Source organism: Acomys minous (assembly GCF_964271855.1).
Source record: "Acomys minous genome assembly, chromosome: 3".
Taxonomy (NCBI): domain Eukaryota; kingdom Metazoa; phylum Chordata; class Mammalia; order Rodentia; family Muridae; genus Acomys; species Acomys minous.
In genome coordinates this window covers 124,822,727-124,842,341 of record NC_140485.1, presented here as the reverse complement: position 1 = coordinate 124,842,341, position 19,615 = coordinate 124,822,727, and the positions used below count along the sequence as shown (strand labels likewise).

General features: G+C 40.2%; 1 protein-coding gene across 14 annotated transcripts in view; it reads left to right on the top strand.

Annotated features, from left to right (window-relative positions):
• HIVEP2 (HIVEP zinc finger 2) overlaps positions 1-19,615 on the top strand; it is a 189,206-nt gene that overhangs the window by 142,884 nt on the left and 26,707 nt on the right. The gene's annotated exons all lie outside the window — the stretch shown is intronic.

The window sequence follows — 19,615 nt, the reverse complement described above, 5'->3', positions numbered from 1 at the left end:
AAGCTTATGTAGGGTCAGGCCCAACAAGCCCCCAAGGTGGACATAAAACCTGAAGACCCAAGTGAAGATCTTAAGTCTAGACATGCAGTCAGCAATGAGACGTGTCTAAAACTGTGAGTCACGAGTGTGCGACGTCAACATTCAGAGCTTTCAGTGATGTCATGGCTGTCATTTTAATACCATTTTGATGTCCACTCGTGTATTGCTTCCTGGTGGAGCCTGTAATGAAGATGTGCCCTGTCAGTTGATGTTCTATGAACACTGTAGTGTATCTGTCCACATACAACACCCCCTATACCGATGTTGCTAGGCAACGTGAGTTGGTGTGGCCACCATTGCAGATGGAGTCATCATTGATGCAGCCAACTTTATGTGGTACATAGATTCATTTAGTTTTACAGTAACCAAGGTTATCAGGGCTGGGAGGGTTGTACCTATTTTTAAATGAGGAGGCTCAGTCAGCTGAAGTGACTTAAGGATATATAACATGGAGAACAGAATCAGTGGGCTTTCAGGGACATTAGCAATCCTCAGAAACGTCTGAACGAGAACTGGCTTTGAACACTGTCCCTGACCTTGCTGTCTCTGTGGCCCTTGGTCTCATTTAACCTTCTCAAGTGAGAACTGTCAGAGATGAAACATTGTGGCGTCCTCTCCGAGTCGCTTCATTGTTCTTTTTCCACACGGCCACTGTTCCTCTTACTACAATGTTTTTGTGGGCTCCCTAGCTGCCACTTGTTTTAGATCCAACCACCCATACCTGGCCTCCTTCATGGTGAGAACCAGGGAGCATCCTTTCCCCCTTCCCCACCCCCCCCAATCTGAACTAGCATCAGAATAGCCTGTAAGTACTGGCAGAGGTGCTGGATGGGCCACCCTGTGACACTGATATGGGAGGGGCCATCTCAGCCCCAGTGAAGAAGGACATTTTCAGTTTTAGAAACTGAATGGCTTCTCTGCATTATTTCCATAGACATAAATTCTTTCCATACATTCGGAGAGATTTCTCTGCCTGAACCTCCCAATCCTCTTCTTTTTCATTCTCTTTTCCACCCACGGTTGATACTCAAAGAAGCCTTGCCTGAGGTTTCATCTCTAGATTTTAAATGTGACTCTCTCCACAGGTTAAAATCTTCCCCATCCAATAGGCACTAAATTTTTTTTTAGAAAAAATAATTTTAACAAATAGATTTATTCATTATGGTGAAGCCTTCCTTTTTTTAAAAAAAAATCTGAACATACTGGGAATGTATGAAAATGGAGGCTAAACCATTAGAAATTTGAACTCAGAAAGGAGTCAGGTGTTTCACAGGAGAGCATACATCAAGTGAAGATGCTGTCTGTTAGAGTTCCACCTTATTAAACCCCAGTTCTGCACTTCTCAGAGCAGAGGCAGAGGTGCTTAATAAGTGTTAATAATGACTAATATCATATCACAGATGTTAATTGAATGTTGATAAGTATCTAAAAATTACAGTAACAGAGATACTTCAGCAGCCAAGCATGGTGATGCTCTTCCTGAGTTGGATGATAAAGATTTGAGTGCGCCCGCGCACCGCACGTGTGTGTGTGTGTGTGTGTGTGTGTGTGTGTGTGTGTGTGTGTGTGTGTGTGTTTAATTAGGACAGGTTTTGCACACCAGTCAAATGCAGACATTTTCAGCATTTTTATGGCGCCACCCAGCTGAGCTGCAACCCAGACACCAAGTCTGAAGTAAGGGAAAATATTTGCTGCTTAATCTAATATCTGGGAAAATTCTTGGGCAAAAGTACTGAGAATAAATAGCCCTTAGCAATTTGACCTGGATTTGAAAAACATCTGGTATTTCTGGCATTAAGTAGTTTATATATGTGGGGCACTCATGCTTAAGGAGTAAGGTGAAACTCAGGCTAGCCCCTCCCAATGCTGGGTGTCTGGAGTCGTCATGGAGGTGGTAGGTCTTCACTCCTGCGCAGGGGGACTGGTCTTGCTAAGTAGCTGGATCCCGGCCCAGAGGCTTCTCTGCTTTCTGACATCTCCAGCTTGCTCCTTTTTCCACGTTGAACTTGAATTGCAATTGTATGTTGTGTTATAGAAGTTAGCTGAATAACTCTTGTTGAAGACTCTAAAATGTGTGGGATGGTAGGAAATGTTTTCCAAGGGGGGCTACATTTTCAAATAATTTGTTGAATTTGCGGCTGCTTGCTGCTGACTGATTCTGAGTTTTTAATTCTGTGGGGTGAGAACATTGGGTGGTTTTCAGTTGTCCCAAGGCAAGATGAGGTCTGATGGCCTCCTCCTTGCTCTTAGTATTTTAGTGCTATATAGAAGAATGGCTCTCCTCAAGGATAACAAAGTCCCGCATTCGTCCTTAAGCAATATCTAGGCTGGTACAGTAGTGCTGTATTTTTGAGGCAAACCCAGAATGACAAGGGCACTTTCCTGCCAAGAAGTTGAGATGAGTTATTTTATGGCTAGTGATCCTGTCATTTAAAAAATTCCCCAACAGAAATAATAACCTTATGAAATCTATTAAATATATATCTTCTTAAACATTTTCATAATTGACGTTACACACACACACACACACACACACGCACGTACGCATGCATGCACACACACACACACACATATATATATATCACATAAAATCAGATTGTCTTATATAAACACATTCACGTGGGCAAAATCCATTTCAAGTACAGATGTACACGTTATTCTTAGAGACCAGTGATAGCTTAAGTTTAGTACCTGCATTACAAGCTTTAATTTTAGGACATTAACTTTGCCACGGTAACAATAAGTATTTACAGCATTTTACGAGCGATAGGTATTGGTCTGGATGCCGTACACTGTGGTATCTCATTTAATACTCAAGACAACCTTCTGGTATCAGAACTATTTTAAGAAGACAAAATATGTTGTGGTGTCACTCATTTAGCCTGGATCTCATAGCTGGTGAGCAGGGTGTAAGGCTCAAGGACTAATTTTATTGTTACCCTCAAGGTCCACCACCTTCATGAGGTCGCACTTGATCCAGAGCAGTCAGGAACAGAATTTCTTTTCATTTGAGAAAATGAGCTATGCAGGAAATAATGAGCAAAACAAAACAAAACAAAAAAAAAACAAAAACAAAACTGTAGCTCGCTCCTCACACCTGTGTGGATAGACAGGAAATACGAGAAGGAGGAAGCACCATTCTACCTGTGTCAGGTGTTCTAGGCAGAGCATTTGTTTGGGTACCTTTGATAGCGAGAACGGAGCTACCATCTCAAAGGGGTGATGTTGGTTGCTAATTCTGCCTAGCCCAGGGCAAGGCACTGGCAGCCAAGGCTCACTCAAAGCCTTTGTTGTCTGCTTTTTTTTTTTTTTTTGAAGGTTCTCCTATTCTCTGCCCTATCTTCTTGGTTAGCAGATGTGCCATCAGATGCGGTGACAGAGAGATTCGTGACTTTGTCACCTCACCCACAGAGCCACATAGAAGATCATTTCCTGTATCTTCTTCTTGGGATAAAAACCTTCCTTCCCGTTTGACAGCTGTGGATCCTCAGAGCCCACTTGAGAAGTACTTCAAATATTCTTCCATGGTGTAAAACTGCCTCTTTTTTTTTCTTTTTTCTTTTTTTTTTTTTTACAAAACAGAGGATTTTCCAGAGATAGGTGCATAGCCGGCAGGTACGTAGGCAAGGAAAAACTGCTGTTCATGAATTGCCTTTGTTTTTAGCTTGGTTGTTTGCTGGGTTTATACCTACTAACTTAGAGTCATTGCTTTTGACACATTACTATTTTCTTTGGTATATATAGAGGTAATGAAGTAATTTAGAGTTAAATCACATTTTAATTCAGTTTGGTATTACCACTTGTTGAGATGAAATTTAATCTATTAATCCCTTAAGAAAAAGTAACCAAAAATGAGTACTGGGTTTGGTGCTAACTAGGCAACTTTATAATGAGTATAAGTTTGCTAATAGATGCCTTTAGAAGGTGGATAGTCTTAATTAGCTCTAGAATAATCACATTAGCCTATAGTATAAAGGCCTTGTAACTAGTAATTGTGTTGATAGAACTTTCTTGGTGCCTTCAGTGAAACAAGAATTATTACCTAGGAGTTAGTCCTTTGAATTTCTTCCACATTTTCCTCTGGCAATAAAACGACCATGCTTGTTAGTACCAACAACATCCACAATATTTATATGACATTTAAATTTCTTTTCGTTTCACTTAAATCAGAAGGCTACCTCATCATGTCGTCTCAACTTTAACTTACAAAGTATGAAAGTGAGGCCACAAACTTTTTTGTGTCTATTTTACATATTAAGAAACTCAAGCTCAAAGGAGATGAAGGAGGCTTCACGCCAAGATTGGTCCATATGAGAGGAGAGGGGAGGGGCTATGTCTATTGTGATCTATGGAAATAGTCCTGCTCTGGAAAATAGAAAGCCTGGGAAGCTACTAGTTATGTAGTCTTCCAGAAAGTAGACTGACCACTGCTTACCCTTTCTGAAACGCAGTTTCTTCTTGTGTTGTTATATTAGAAAGATGGTGAGGCTGTAATAAGCTTTGGATTATGGAGGCATTTTGATACTTTTTTCCTTTAGATCACATTTCTCAGTATGAAGAGAAATACTAACATCTACTTGTTCAAGTAATTTATACCCTTACTGAAAACCAAGGAGCAGATTAGTTTGGGCACCTTGTCTAAGCCTCTCAGCAAGGCACCTAGAAATTGGACAATGCAATTCTTGAATTCTGTGATTTTCTTCTATATTTGTGTGGGTTTTGTTACTTGTGGGATTTGGTCTTGTCTTGTTTTGTCTTAAGAGAGTGTTTTGCTGTATAGCTGAGGTTAGCATGGAACTCCTGACATTCTTTCTTTGCCTACAAAGTACTAAGATTCTCTGTCTTTATATTTTATTCATTTCTCTTTGCTTTGAAGAGAGTGTGTTAATGATGGTGAATATGGCTATTGAATGTTTTTTACAGTGCTGATGGTCAAACCCAAAGCTTTGCTCCTGTTAGATAAACACCTTTCTCCTGAGTGACAGACCAGCCCCGAAGAACTTTTACTATCATTGTCTCTAGCAACTTCCATTTCCTTCTGTGATAGATGAGAAAGAATGAAAGTGAGATTTCAAATGACATCAGTCAACGTGGAGCCACTGAAATTGTATGACCTGATGGATAACTGATGGTTTATGTAGGTGTGAAAAACACAAACATTACACCAGTAAATCCGTCGTGCCGATTGATCATTAATGTTGACTAAACTCCACCCAGGAATTCAAAGCACACACCCTCTAGTGTTTACAGTTACCTGAGAGGCATGGTTGCATTAAATCATGTGCAACTGATTAGTCATAATGACAGTTTGTTTTCAGACTCTTCATTGTTTAAATTTTTAATAGCACTTAGGATCATTAGTGCTTGTATGTTAACCGATTAGGCAGATTTGAGACTTGACCAGATGGATTCAAATCCGGTTAAAGTTAATGCATCTAAATCTGATTTTTAACCCCGCGGATGTTCAATTGACTCTCTATCCATCTCTAAAGTAAACTGCGGAAGGTTGGGGTGTGGGATCTGCCAGCATAAAAAATACATTTTCCATGCCCCCTGTTGAGACTTGACAGTAGCTGGAAACATAATATAATTTGACCATATTATTTCATGATATTCATGCCCAGTCTCTCAGAGAAGGAAAAATAATAAATGTTTCTATTGAGTTGTATTGTTTACAGGCACCTTTTCTGTTTCAATTGTAAAACGTTCTAGGATCAACCTAGTTATTTATAGCTAAGAATTCAGAAACAGGAGAATACTTGGGTGGTTTTTATTATTTTTTATAGACCTAGAACTAATTAGTTTTCATAGTTGTGTTGTCCAAAGATGATCATGAATTACAAATAGATTAAATTTCAGAAACAGTTCCTAACTATATATGTGATGTTTCTTATAGTAGTCCTAATTATTGAGATGTGTGTGCATATTTTTTATGTGGCTGAGACAATAAAAACAAAGGTTTTTATGGTGGAGATGATATTAGTGACCAAAAATATGCCTAGAAAAAAACCCAGATACTGTTTTGAAAGGGGACACAAATTTACATATTAGCTTTCTAAATCAATTCAAAGAGGGCCACTAAATAGGCTGGAAAATATAGTGTCTAGTTTGAAGTGAAAATAAAACTCTTGGGACTAGTGAGGTAGGTAAAGAGTCTTGCTCTTCCATGCTCACATCTGAGGGTTTAGAAGGTCCCTCTTTGGCTACCAAACAAGAAAGGGTTTTCTCCAGGTCTCAAACACTCACTCAGCCGTGAATTCATACCCATCCCTCAGTCCGTCTGTTCTTTGACATTTGTTTATCTAACCCTTAACTAATGTGAGACTATGCACCAACTTCATACTACGCTTACCATGGTAGTATGCTCTGTAGTACATCCAAGTGCCTCTGTGTGTCTGTGTATGTGTGTGTGTGTGTGTGTGTGTGTGTGTGTGTGTCTGTGTCTGTGTGTATGTGTCTGTGTTGCATATGTAGACTGTGCCATGCAGAGACTAGCCAGAGACATTAAGTATCTTCCCATGTTATTTGCTGCCTTATTTTCTTTAGACGGAATCTCTCACAGAACCAGAAGTTTGACATTTAGGCTAGGATGGCAGTCGAGAAGGTTCTCTGGATGTGCCCGCCTTTCCCACCCACTGCTGGAGTTACAGGCTTCTGCAGCTGTGCCTGGCTTTTTACTTGCATGTCCAGTGCTCAGAGTCACATTCTCGTGGTTACAGAGCCAGCACTCTTACCCACTAAGCAATCTCCTCGTTTCCACAAATGGCTTTGTAATTTTCAATGTGCTTCAGTAAGTGGTTGAGCACACAGTACATAGTTAATTTAATAAAGCAAAATAATTATATTCCAGATGATAAATAACGGCTTGTTTTAAAAACACACTTACATTTCTGAAAGCAAGATAGCCCAATTTTCACACTTAGACTATAAAAAGAAAATTGCCTCTGCTTAAAAGAAAGTAAATATAAACTTATAATATAATAATATATGATTTTTTAATATCTCAGATTTGTTTATAGATAGTGGCTTCTGATCCACTATCTTGATACTTTTATTGAAAGTAAATGGTAAGCTTTTGGATATATTAGGAGACAGTTGCATTTACCATCTCAGATAAAATTGGTGTATATTCTGAGGCAAAACCAAACTTTTGAAAATAGCCTTATAAGGGAGTTGTCTGGGACCTGAGGAGATTGCTCCTTCCGTGGAGTACTTGCCTTGCAAGTATGAGGACCTGAGTTCTGTCCCCACAGATAAAGCCCGGCAAGGCAGTGCAAGAGTTTGTAGTCTCACTTTGCCTTTGGGAGATGCAGTCAGAGACAGGCGAGCCTTCAGAAGCTCCTGGCCAGCAAGCCAGCACCTCTTGTTCTCGTCTGCCGCGTTCTGCTGTGTTCCCCTGCCACCTTCAAGCCCTCTTTGCGTTCCCACCACAGTGCTTTCACCATGTGGGACTATCTGTGTTTTCCTAAAGCGCTCCTCAGGCTCCGCTGCTTTTCCTGTTTCTTTGTATGCTCTTTCCTCCCACTGCACAGCAAGCTTCTTGAAGGCAGGGCAGATTCGACAGCTGTGCCTGATTCTTAATTCATATTTGGCGTAACTGAACTCAGTTCACACACACAGAATTCATATTTAGGGTAACTGAAATAGGTACACACTACACACACACACACACACACACACACACACACACACACACACACACACACACACACACACACCAGGAGTGCCAGTGACAACCAAATAGCCAACCCCAGATAAACTTGGGAAAGCAATGCACTGACATTATGTCTTTGTTAGGTCATCAAATAATCCTCTTCATCTTGTCCCTGTTCCTCCAAATATTTAATTAAATAGTTAATGCAAGGATGGTATAAAATGAAGTACTTGTTTACCTGCCACAGTAACACTGCAAGCTAGGATAAAGAAGAAAAAGAAAAAAATGAGAAAGAGTAATTACTATTTGTTTGGAGGGGGTGATTCGAGACAAGGTTTCATGGTAGAGCCTGGGCCAACCTTCAACTCTCAATCCTCCTGCCTCAGCCTCTTGAGCACTTGGATTAGAGGTGTAATCCACTATCCTCAGCTATCATGACATTTAATTAAGCTAATCACCATCTGCGTGGCTCTGCCCTTTTGCCAAGATACTGTAACCCAGAGAACCCCACAGCAGTGGGGGTTATCGCACATTCATGGGCTCCTTGGCAGAGTTGAGTGTAAGGAACCCTGAGGCTCACCTCTGCTGGCTGTATGAAAGGGGATTTCTCCTTAGAAGGTTTTTTTAATTATTTAGACCAAGAGTGGGCTGGGGACTGCAGGGTGGAGATCAGGTCACAAGATGCCGCCCCTGCAGGTTTGCAGCATGAATTAAATGCAGGCAACGTAAGGAGAACCAGTTCCAAAATGGGGGAAAAAAGAATTTAAGTGGAATGGAGAGAGAAGAAAAGCAAAGAAGGAAAGGAAGCAGAGCCGAAGAGAGCAGGAAGGAGGGGAAAGAAGCTGCAGCAGCAGCTCCACAGAAAAGAACTCATGCAGAAAGCTGTCTGTGAATGAAGTCATTGTTTCTGCTTTGGATACTAAGTAATGTCCTATCTGTAGAAGCTGAATTGAGCTGACATCTGAATTTGCTAACAGTGTTTCTTCTTTAGGGAAAATTAATTTTTTCATTAAATATTTTTTAATAAAACTGGAAGTTATTCAAAGACCATTGATCTAAAAAAATTTTTTTTGCTCTTGCCATCTTCCATGCCTGATAGATTTAGCATTAAGTTTATGGCTTATCGATATCTTCCTTGAAGGCGAAGATCATTTACTCTCTTGGGACCGTTCTTGTACTTACTCAGGTGTTTTATGAGATGAGGCCAGGTTATTGATGTTCCAATAATAAACAGTTTGGATAGTTACAAAGAAGAGGAGATTTGACTTAGTGCTTAAAGAACCGAGCCCAGTGTCTCAGCAAGACTAACTTCCATTTCTCACCATTTCCACCTCCTGGTTGGGCAGTGAATTTAATTATTTGGAAATTCATGTTTTATACACACACACACACACACACACACACACACACACACACACACGCTAAGCATAACAACCAGGTGATTAAAGAAGTTTATAATTATTTGATCCTAAAACAAATGAACTTGCCATGTGACTGACGACGTTAAATATGTTTTTCGGACCTTCGTTGTACCCGTGGTCTTGACAGACATTGCCTGAGCGGATGGGCTCATGTGGGAGAGTTGATGTTGCCAATACCAGGGGAGCATAGCACCTGGCAGGCTGACGCCTGTGGAGACACTGCAGGATCCAGTGCATCAGCCAGCCAGCCAGTTCCCTCCAGTGGACTGGAACTCAGTTTCAAAGGCACATCAGCCTAGTAACGTATAGTAGGCATTCAGTAAAGGCTGGAAAGTGTCATGAGATAATCAGAAACATTAGGAAAGGAGTCATAAATGGCACTAACTAATGCACATGTTTTTGCCTTTAAGAAAATACTTGTGGGGCTGGAGAGATGGCTCAGGGGTTAAGAGCACTGTTTGCTCTTCCAGAGGTCCCGAGTTCAATTCCCAGCAACCACATGATGGCTCACAATCTCTGTAATGTGACCTTGTACCTTCTTCTGGCCAGCAGGTGGACATGCGCATAGAGCTCTCAAATATACATAAAGTAAATAAATAATTGAAAAAAGAAAATACTTGTAATTTACTGTGCATGGCTAGTCAGCTTTTCTGAGCTCTAGAATAGTAACACCTCATAGATTATTTTAAATCAATCACCCAACCTTCCTTCCTTCCTTTCCTGAGTTGGATCAAAACTAGGTTCCTGCACATGCTGGGCAGGTGTTCTGCCACTGAATGACATCACCACCACCTAAGTTTATTTGATTGATAAATAATAATTGTACATATATATGGAATATAATGTGACACTTTCATATACATGAAAAGTGGGCATTTCTAGAACCAGATCCCTATACAAAATGACAGAGTAGGTACTTGGGTTCATTTGCCAAGCCTATTTTTTTGTGATAACTCAGGAAGAATCCCTCTTCTATTGAACCCTATTCAACTTTGTGTGCACATGTGGTGTGTGTGTGGGGGGCGGGGGTACATGTATGTGGTGTGTGACTTTTGTGTGTATGTCTTCATGTGTTGCTTGTATTTTCATATGCATGTTCATGCACATGAATTTATGTGTGTGTTGTGTATTTTTGTGTGTTATGTGTTTGTATGTGCTCATGTGTGCATGTGTGTGTATATAGTGTGGGTACATGTGTTTATGTATATGTGTGTCTTCATGTGGGTGCTTGCGTGTTTGTGTGTGCATGTGTTTATGTGTCTGTGTGAGTGCTTGGTGTGTGTATCCGTGTGTGTGTGTGTGTGTGTGTGTGTGTGTGTGTGTGTGCATTTACACTGCATGCAGATCTTCCTTAGCAAATCACAACCACTTGACACTTAACACTAGCACTCCTGACACTCCAAGGTTGAACAATGAGCTATGAGAGTCTTTCTTTTATTGACGAGGACAAATGTGTCAAAGAGAAGCTTGTGAGACTGACAGATTGCATCTCTAGTATCATTCTCGGGCTCCTTCTCTCATCTTTACCATCACTTCTAAATCTTCTCTCACAACTCAAGTGCAGCTCCACCCTGTAGCTGCGACGGAGCAACAATCCTTCTGTTAGTCATGCTATGCTCAAACTCTCCCTGGTCTGCTGGTCCCATTGTCATAGGAATTAATTAGAATGATGACCGATTTTATTTTGGAGAGTTCTTATCTCAAGGCTAAGGGGTTTGTCTTAATATTTTCTTAAAACTATGACTTAGCATATTTTTTAACCTGAAAGAAAAACAAAGATCATTGAAGGTTCTTACATGTCCCTGAGAGAGTTGTCAGTGAAATATTAGCCTCTTGCAAAATTCACTGAAGTCATGTGAAACTGCCTTTTAGAGAGCAGGGAGAGGCAATACTGCAAGCAGGGGATGATTTTCAAGTGCCCAGTTCTCTAATCTTCCATTTTGCTAATTTAGTGCAAACAACATGTTAGAATCCACTACTGAATATCTGATCCCAAGGACTGTTTTCTTCTATGACGAGAAAGGCCAAGAAACCACTTAGATAGAAACAGTGATACATGGACTATCTGAGTTTTTATTACACATTAGAGATGAATGATTGGAAGATACTTAAGGAATAACTTAAAAAACAGAAACTGCCTCCTAGTGGCAGAGAAATCAGCCTGTATGTTAAATGAAGCTTCATTCTCACCTCAAAGTAGGGAATCTAGTTTAAATGAGCCTGAGAGTCTTTTCTTCTTTCTTAATTTTTGAAATTATAATGTAATTACATCATTCCCTTTCCCCTTTTCTCCCTCCAAATCTCCCAATTACCATTCCTTGCTCTCTTTCAAATTCATGACCTTTTAAAAAATTTGCGTTTTTCTTACATGCATAAAAGTATATTGTATGTACATGTACACACACACATAATTCCTCAATAAAACCTGTTCCATCTATATAATGTTACTACTATGTATGTTTTCAGGGATGGCCATGTGGTACTGGATAACCAGCTCTCCCACTCTCTGTATTCCTAAGTTGCTATAGGTCTTTACACAAGGTTGAGGCATTGTGGAATTTCTCCTGTCCACTTTGGCACCTGTATCGCTGCTGTCCATGTTCAGCTCATGTTTAGCTCATGTTGGTGAGACTTTTATGGCTGTGGCTTTTGACATTACTAGAAGACACAGTATCCCAGAAGATTTTCAGGAGCCTCTGGCTCTCACAGTCTTTCTGCTCTTCTTCCATGATGCTCCCGAGCCTAAGATGTGGGAGTTGTTTTCCTGGACGTAGCTGTTCCGCAGGTCTGTCTTTTGATTGGCTGTACTTTTCTGTAATGGCCTCCATCTCTTTCAAAGAGAAGTTGCCTTGGTCTGGGATGAGGACCACACTCATCCATGGGCATAACAGCAAGTACTTAGATGTAGTTAGGGATTATGCTGGCTTAGCAAAATGATGGTCATATGTTCTCTTCCAAGATCCATGACCTCACTAGCCCTGGGTAGTTGACTGGGTTTCTGTGACCCAGAGGTTTGTATACAAGATATATAAGCACCATTTCTGATAAACTCTGTATTTACTAAACTGATTTTGTCACCTGGTGACTTCATATGAGTCTAATAACCTAAAACAGAGTTTTATAAAAATGGCCGTCCTCCCTCTTTCGTTGTAACACTCAACAATATGCCACATAAACTGTCACTTTCCTGGGAATGTAAACACGAACCAGCACTACAGGGAAATATTTTGCTCATATTTTGATGGAGAAGCCGAGCTTTAAAAAAAAACTCACTTAAAATTAATGGGAAAATTAATTTTCTGAGATGGTTCCACTGTGTCTTCATTTTAATACTGAGAATAATTGCCTTGCTTGCAGTTCCATAACTGATTGCCTGTCTGGGCACACTCACTCCAATCAATTCTGTGCTGTTCGTGTGAATCCCGTTGGAATGTTTGCTTTAAAAATCCCAGTAATGCCTGGGAAGGTTGTGCGAGGTCGAGACATGACAGCGTCGTCGCTAAGGTTTCTTCATTTTCAAGAGAAAAGCCAATGAGGAATAAGTCGGGTTGAGTCACACGGTTGCAAATCTGTTGAATCCATTTTCCTTTCCTCAGTATGAAATTCTCTTCCCAGGTGAAAGAGGATCCCTAATCTGAAACTCCAGAGATAAGAACTTGGCTGTGAGAAGAGTACACCTGCCTCACGCCCCACTTCCAGTAGCCATTGTACAGCTAGACCCGAGGGCGTTTCCATGTCCCAGCTTGTCAGACCTTCCCAGAATATGCCTGGTCTGTGGAAGAGGCTGGGAGTCATAGTGAGTTGGATTTTGCCCTCATCTTCTGAGCATTGAGCTCTCTGTTTCTTTCTTACCTCTTACTGTAGTGACTATTGGATGGCCAGTCACAGTGAAAACTGTGCAGAGTTGTTGCCTAAAATATCTCTATCTATGGAATCTTGGCCCATTTATGTCTTGGATGAATTTTACTTAGAATGCAAAAAAACAGTTCAACAATTTGTCTTCCTTTTTCCCCTGCAGAAACAATGCTTTTATTTTATTTTATTTTAGCATAGGCTCCTATTACCAAGGGACTTCATTTTTCCCTTTTTTAAAAAAATAAACTTTATTAGTAAAAAGAAAAATGCAAGTAAACAAAAAAAAATCGCCCACCATAATTAAGCAGACCCAAATTTATATGGTTAGAATAGTCATTTGGAATGAAAGATGTGGAGCTTTATATTAAAATTTACATTTTTAATATTGAATATATTCTATGCACTCATCCACCATCCAATCCTAACCCCCCCCCAATAACAGAATTAAAACTAGAAGAACAATTAGCTCTATATTATCGTTCATAACTCAAGTTCATCATCTGGATTCAGTTCGTTCCTCGCATCCTTATATTAAACTTTTCTTGTTCTCTTTTCTCCATGTGATACCATACTCATATGTGTATATGTTTACATATATACACATATTATTGGCTATATTCCACATATGAGAGTGAATAACTCTTTTTATTTCTGACATTGTGTGACTCTGCTTCTTTTGAGTTAATTAATTTTTTAAAGAGATGGCGTTTGAAGTGCTAAAATATATGCATATCCACCATATAGAGTATGGTGTAGTTTTGGGGGTTTGTTTATTTTGGGGATTTTTGTTTTTGTTTTGTGTTTTTTTTCCATAATCACTATTCATTATCATTAATGGTAAGCAGCCACATTCTTTGTCTTTGATTAATCTTCCAGTTAGAGAAGACTAGAGCTTGACAGGTGTCACTTTGAAAGTTAGCTATGGTTGATTTGAGGCAAGAAGACCCAAGTTTAAAAGAGAAAGTAAATCCAGCATTTGCTTAATAATTTGCTGTTTGCTGCAGTAGAATCTTATCTGGCCACCCACATTCATCTGCTTGCTGACGTGGCTTCTGCCTCAATCGCAGAAGCTATTTTCTGCACCTTTTGTGTCTTTAGAGGAACCAAGTGGGCCCTGCTTGCTTGTAGTGATTCATATCTTACAGTGCACAGGGTGTCCTCACGTTCTATTTCAGGGGTCCGATAAGGCGATGAGGGGCAGGGAGGAGGGGGCAAAGGCCCTTTAAATATTTAAAAAGAGGTGGTCCGGGGACACGGCCTATTTTGACTGTTGGGTCATGATTCTTTATTCCTTTTTGCAAATGTTTTAGAAGCCTCTTGTCGGTAATACAGAGCAGGTTGTTGCTGCTGTTGCTGCTGTCTTCATTAACGGATACACAGTGTACATCTCTGGGTATGACAGTCATTTTCCGCTAAGACGGTGTTTTCCTGTGCAGTCCAGATTGACTTAGAATTTGGTCACCCTGCTACCTCAGCTTCCTGATTCCTGGGATTCAGGCATGCTATATCACATCAAGATATAGAGTAGTATTTAATGTTGGCCTCTTAGGCATAGAGCCAAATCATCTCAGATTATTAATACATATATTTGGGTTTAGTATTTTGATCCTTCATGGGTTTCTTTAGATTAGACTTGGAAATTTTTAATTCAAAGTACAATGAAGTCCTTTTATTCACTCCTTTCTAGCATCTAGGAAGGCTCGAGGCTTTTTTTCTTTCTTGGTTTTGGATTCCTAGTTCAGAAATTAATTTTAGCAAGGAACATAGCAGCTGAAGAAGGAATTTTCATGAGGTTATCTAAGAATATGAAGTTTAGCTGATGACTCTCCAGAGAAACTTTGCAGGAAATCTCTGAAGCTGGGAGAACAGAGGCAGCATGGCATGCGGGGCCACAGCTTCCACATTCAGTGTTTTACATTTGATTTTATTTGGTGTTGTGTGTTGTAATGCACATATGTGTGCAGATGCACGTGCAAGTTTGCACATGCGTACATACATGTGGAGATGTGCTTGGGGAATCCTTCCTTTAGTTTTTGAGACAGTCTCTCCTGGGCTTGGAACTCACCAAGTATGCTAGGCTAGCTGGCTAGTGTGCCCTGGGCTATACCTAACCCTCCCAGCAGAGAGATTACAAGTGTGGACCACTTGTGGTCTCAGGGATCGAACTCATGACCTCATGCTTGCCAGGCAAGCACATTAGCAATTGAGTTATCCCGAGTCTCAATACATTAAGTTTTAACTATAACATTAAATTTTTTTCTCTTCTGCTCTGTTACAAGTAATTCTCTTTGAATACAAGTATGCATTCAAAGATCTGCATTATGTTAAAAAAATCAGTGTTTTTAATTAAGAAGTGATTTTTTTTTTGAGCGATAGAATCCTAAATTTTATTTCTTGAGAGCAGGCAGTTTTTGTGGGTGAAGAATAAGCATGCCTTTCAAGTTAAATGTCAGCACGACATCTAAAATGCTCTTGTTCATCCTTCAGAGTCCCAGAAGTTAGTTGTGTTTGAGCGTCATTGGAAAGTTGGAAAGCAAAGACAACTGTGTTGTGCAGTTTATTGATATGAGGATAACAGGTTAATTTCTAAAATTCATTATTCTCTTATCGATTTTACATGTAACTTAAAGAGCAATTTGGACGTGCAGCAAACACAGATACAAGCTTCCTCAATCTGATGGGCATACTCCATTTAGATAGAAGTTTGTTGCGCAACTTTTGTTTCTGTTGATTTCCATGATAGGCCCGTTTTAATCATAATTTTTTTCAACTGGCAGAGTCTCATTTGAGAGTACTTTTTTTTTTCCTGGCATAGTCTATTTCCATAGAAAGCTCTTAGTAATTCCCCAGTAGTCCGTGTGAGAATAACTGTCACAGTACGATGGGGAAAGGGGTCACCGCACACATGAAATCACAGATGTCCCAAGTTCCAAAAGTTTTGTGATAGAATGTTAAAAGTGCTACCCTAGAATCAAGTCAAGTCATGTGTCTTGTTGCCTGCACTGATGCCCACTTGGGAGAGATGTCTCTGTTTTCTCTGACACTCCTACATGTCAAGTTAGACTGCAGACACATCGAAGTACAGGGAGAGCTGCCATCACAGCGATCCGAGGTTCCCGGAAGTTCTCCCAGTTGTTTGGCAGGGTTCCCCAAGATACAGAGGACTTTTCTCCTATTGGCAACTCACCCATTTTTAAGAAAGACCAAAGGGATTGTGGAGATTTTTACTAAATGAAGCATTTTTTTTTTTGCATAATTTACCTTTGAGGGGAGAGTACCTTTTTGAAGTGATCTCAGGGAATCTGTGTTCATCTGGACATTGACACCAGTCAGTTTCTGAGAGGTCTCCTTTACGGCACCTTCTGGTATTTTCTGACTGTGATGCTCTCTGACAGATGTTCATCAATATTTCATAGTGGTGGTATGGACACCTATATGTAAGCAGTTGTGATCCTGTGTGTGTGTGTGTGTGTGTGTGTGTGTGTGTGTGTGTGTGTGTGTGTGTGTGTTGTCTCCTCTCTAGCCAGGACCTCTTGTAGCCCAGACTGCCCTGTGTAGCTAAGGATGACCCTTGAGGAACCTGCTGACTTCCCTGCCCCCTCCTCCTGAATGTGTGAATTACAAGTCAAGGATACTATACTTAAACTCATTTGTTTCTTTAAATATTTTATTAATGACCCATGGAAACAGGAAAGGCTGTATGCTTCAGTTATAAGTACAATGCCACGTAATCCTCCAAAACAACAAGAACAGCAAACAGCTAGGAGCTGGCCTGACTTTAAGATATGTCTTATTAGTGAAATATTGGAGGCAGGGAGCTTGCTTTCTGCTGTCATTTTGCTACTTACGATGTGATTATCTAGTAATGTTCACTTAACATTTGCTAGCACTTCAAGTAAGGATTATTTTCCACAGGTAAACCTTCCCCACCCACCCCACCCACCCCCGCGAGATAACATTTTTCCAAGCCAAAAGCAACCTGGTATGGTTGGTCTCCAGCACTGCACAGAGCCAGCCCACCTGTCTACCTGTCTTGCTGACTACTCACCGCCCTCTCTCTCATGCTGTCCTCTATTTGTGCTCTGGTTCCTTTATGCGCGCGCGCGCACGCGCGCGCACACACACACACACACACACACACACACACACACACTGGAATAGCCATAAAGAGAGGAGAGGAATATCTTTTTCAATAGTCATCCCTTGAAAAGTGCTATTGTTCGGCAGGATGGTGCCTGTCTTCCCCGATGCAAAGGCACCTTTTGGCTGTCACACCATCCCCAGGAACCTCTAAGCCCATATGCTCTGAATTTTATCCTCAGTTCACTGGAAACACTGGGGAAATTTCAAATGTGAATGTGAGACTGTGCTTGGATTATAGAGTCCTTTGTTGGCAGTGGGTGCCAAAAATGACTTTGTGTGGGTTTAGTTACCATAAAAAGAAATCTCAGTGAATAAAATGTTAACTGGTGGTTTTCTCTTCATATAAGAATTGCTCTGCTATTGAATTTTTTATCATATTAATCGATTGAGGAAAAGTGGTATTTACATTCAATATGCTTTTTGAAAATGTAAAAAATGGATGTATACGAGCATAAAAAATAATATTGCTTTAAGTAATCAAGTTGCTATAGAGCCTCATGGGTTTATGAAGACCTATGTCAAGAAAATTAAACCAAAATCCTAAAACATGCAATGGTACACTTGGTTATTTAAAATAATAATTGGTCTCATAATATTTTTCTGGACTCAATGATCCATTTGATGTGAGTTTTCTCTCTGTTATACTTTCCTCCCTAATATACTCTAATATAATAAAATACTTTACCATGCATGACCATCGTAATGCATTTTAGTAATAAAATACAAACCAAAGAATGTATGCTTCTTTTGGAAAATTAAACCTCTTAGTAAAAATATCAGTTAAGAATAACAAAAAAGATGTGTCTTTATCAAATGCTGGATTGAAGTTTGAAAGCCTTGTGGTTTTCTGGAGTGAATTCCTTTCCTTGGCTTAAGTGAGGGAACATAGCCCAGAAACCTTTGAATACACCCAGCGCCTGCCTTGGGTGTAAGAAAAAGCTACACCACATGTAGTCAATGGCCTATAATTTCTACTACGTTTTATTTTCATGGCCAAGATAAAGCAACTCAAGACAAGCAGTCCGTAAAACCCTCCATGTCTGTAGTATTCATCAGTGTGATCCTGGAATTCCCTGAAGTACCCAGCAGTTTGCCTTCCTACCTTTCCCTATCTCAGAAAGCCCCAGTGACTTATGAGTAGCAGTGAGCTAAGTGCTACCCCAAAACAGTGCCAGAAAGAAGAATGTAAATTCAAATATGTTTAAAATCGTATGTAAAAGTTTTATATGGAACCAAACTTACTCCTAAATCCGTAGGAGTGTGTGTGTGTGTGTGTGAGAGAGAGAGAGGGGGGGGGGAGAGGGAGAGAGAGAGAGAGGGAGATCCATGTTGAGTGTGCCTCACGTGCCTTACTTTTTACATGGATCCTGTGGGTAAGGGTTGACCTCAGGTTCTTATACCTGCCAAGCAAGGACTCTTAGCTATTGAATTATCTCCCTAGCCCCCTCCTTAGTTACACTCTCAAGCATTTCACTGAAATGCAAAGACTGACTCTGCCTGTACATGAATGTAGATCAGAGCATCCTTATACTGGGAGGTCTGCAGCAGCTCTTTCTGAAGGACCTGAGAGTAGGAATTAGTTCTGAGAAATTGTGTTTTTCTGGATTGAATAATGGAGCATCACAGAGAACTGATCCAAAAAGCTGTGTTTGAATTTATGTGGTACTTTCCTTCTGCTTTTTGGAGTCTATTTTCAGAACAAGATTATCCTTTGATAGGAGAATTTTATTTGGTTTGTCTGTTGGGTGTTTTGTCCTCAGTAGGGATGAATGGTATGTGTCTAGCTGCCGGTATAATGGTTTTAAATGATTTCTGTAAAGCGTAATGGGTGTTGTCTGATTTAGAAAGTTAAGTACCTCGTTGTCAAATGAAAACATGAGTACATTATAGTCTGTCTTTGTATGGAATTTTGTCCTTACTCCACTTGAAGTTTCTGTTATAGCAAAATTACATATTCTGTGTCATCTAAAGAATAGGAAGTGATAAATGCTAATTTTCACTTCTGAGGCTCGTATTTTCCTTTAATGATCGTCAAAGAACAAAGAAGAGCAATTTGTCTTGAAGGTTTCCCATGTTCTCAGAAGGAGCTGCCTATGTCATACTTAGAACACTTTTTAAGTGAGGGAGTCATTTCTTAAGAAGTCACATTTGTGGCTGTTTTCTTTATCCCCAACCTGGAAAGCTGAGATCCTTCCTTCTAGAGTCTTTGAAACTTTAGGGTTGTAAATAAGGGAATCTTTTGGGTTAGGTGGGAACACTTAGAGAAAACCAGTGAAGATACAGTGTTTTAAGTTGTGATAAGACAATGGAACGTGAAGATGAGATGTGTAGTACTCACGGGTCAGCCACACCTGCCTTGGGTTGCACTTCCCACACTCAGTCTCCTGATGTCTTCCTCCTGGTGGAGCAGATGTAATAATTCTATACACTGGAAGTGTCCTAATCACCGAGTGAGATAACATACGCAAAACCTTTTGCCCTTTAACTATATTAGTGTAGAAGA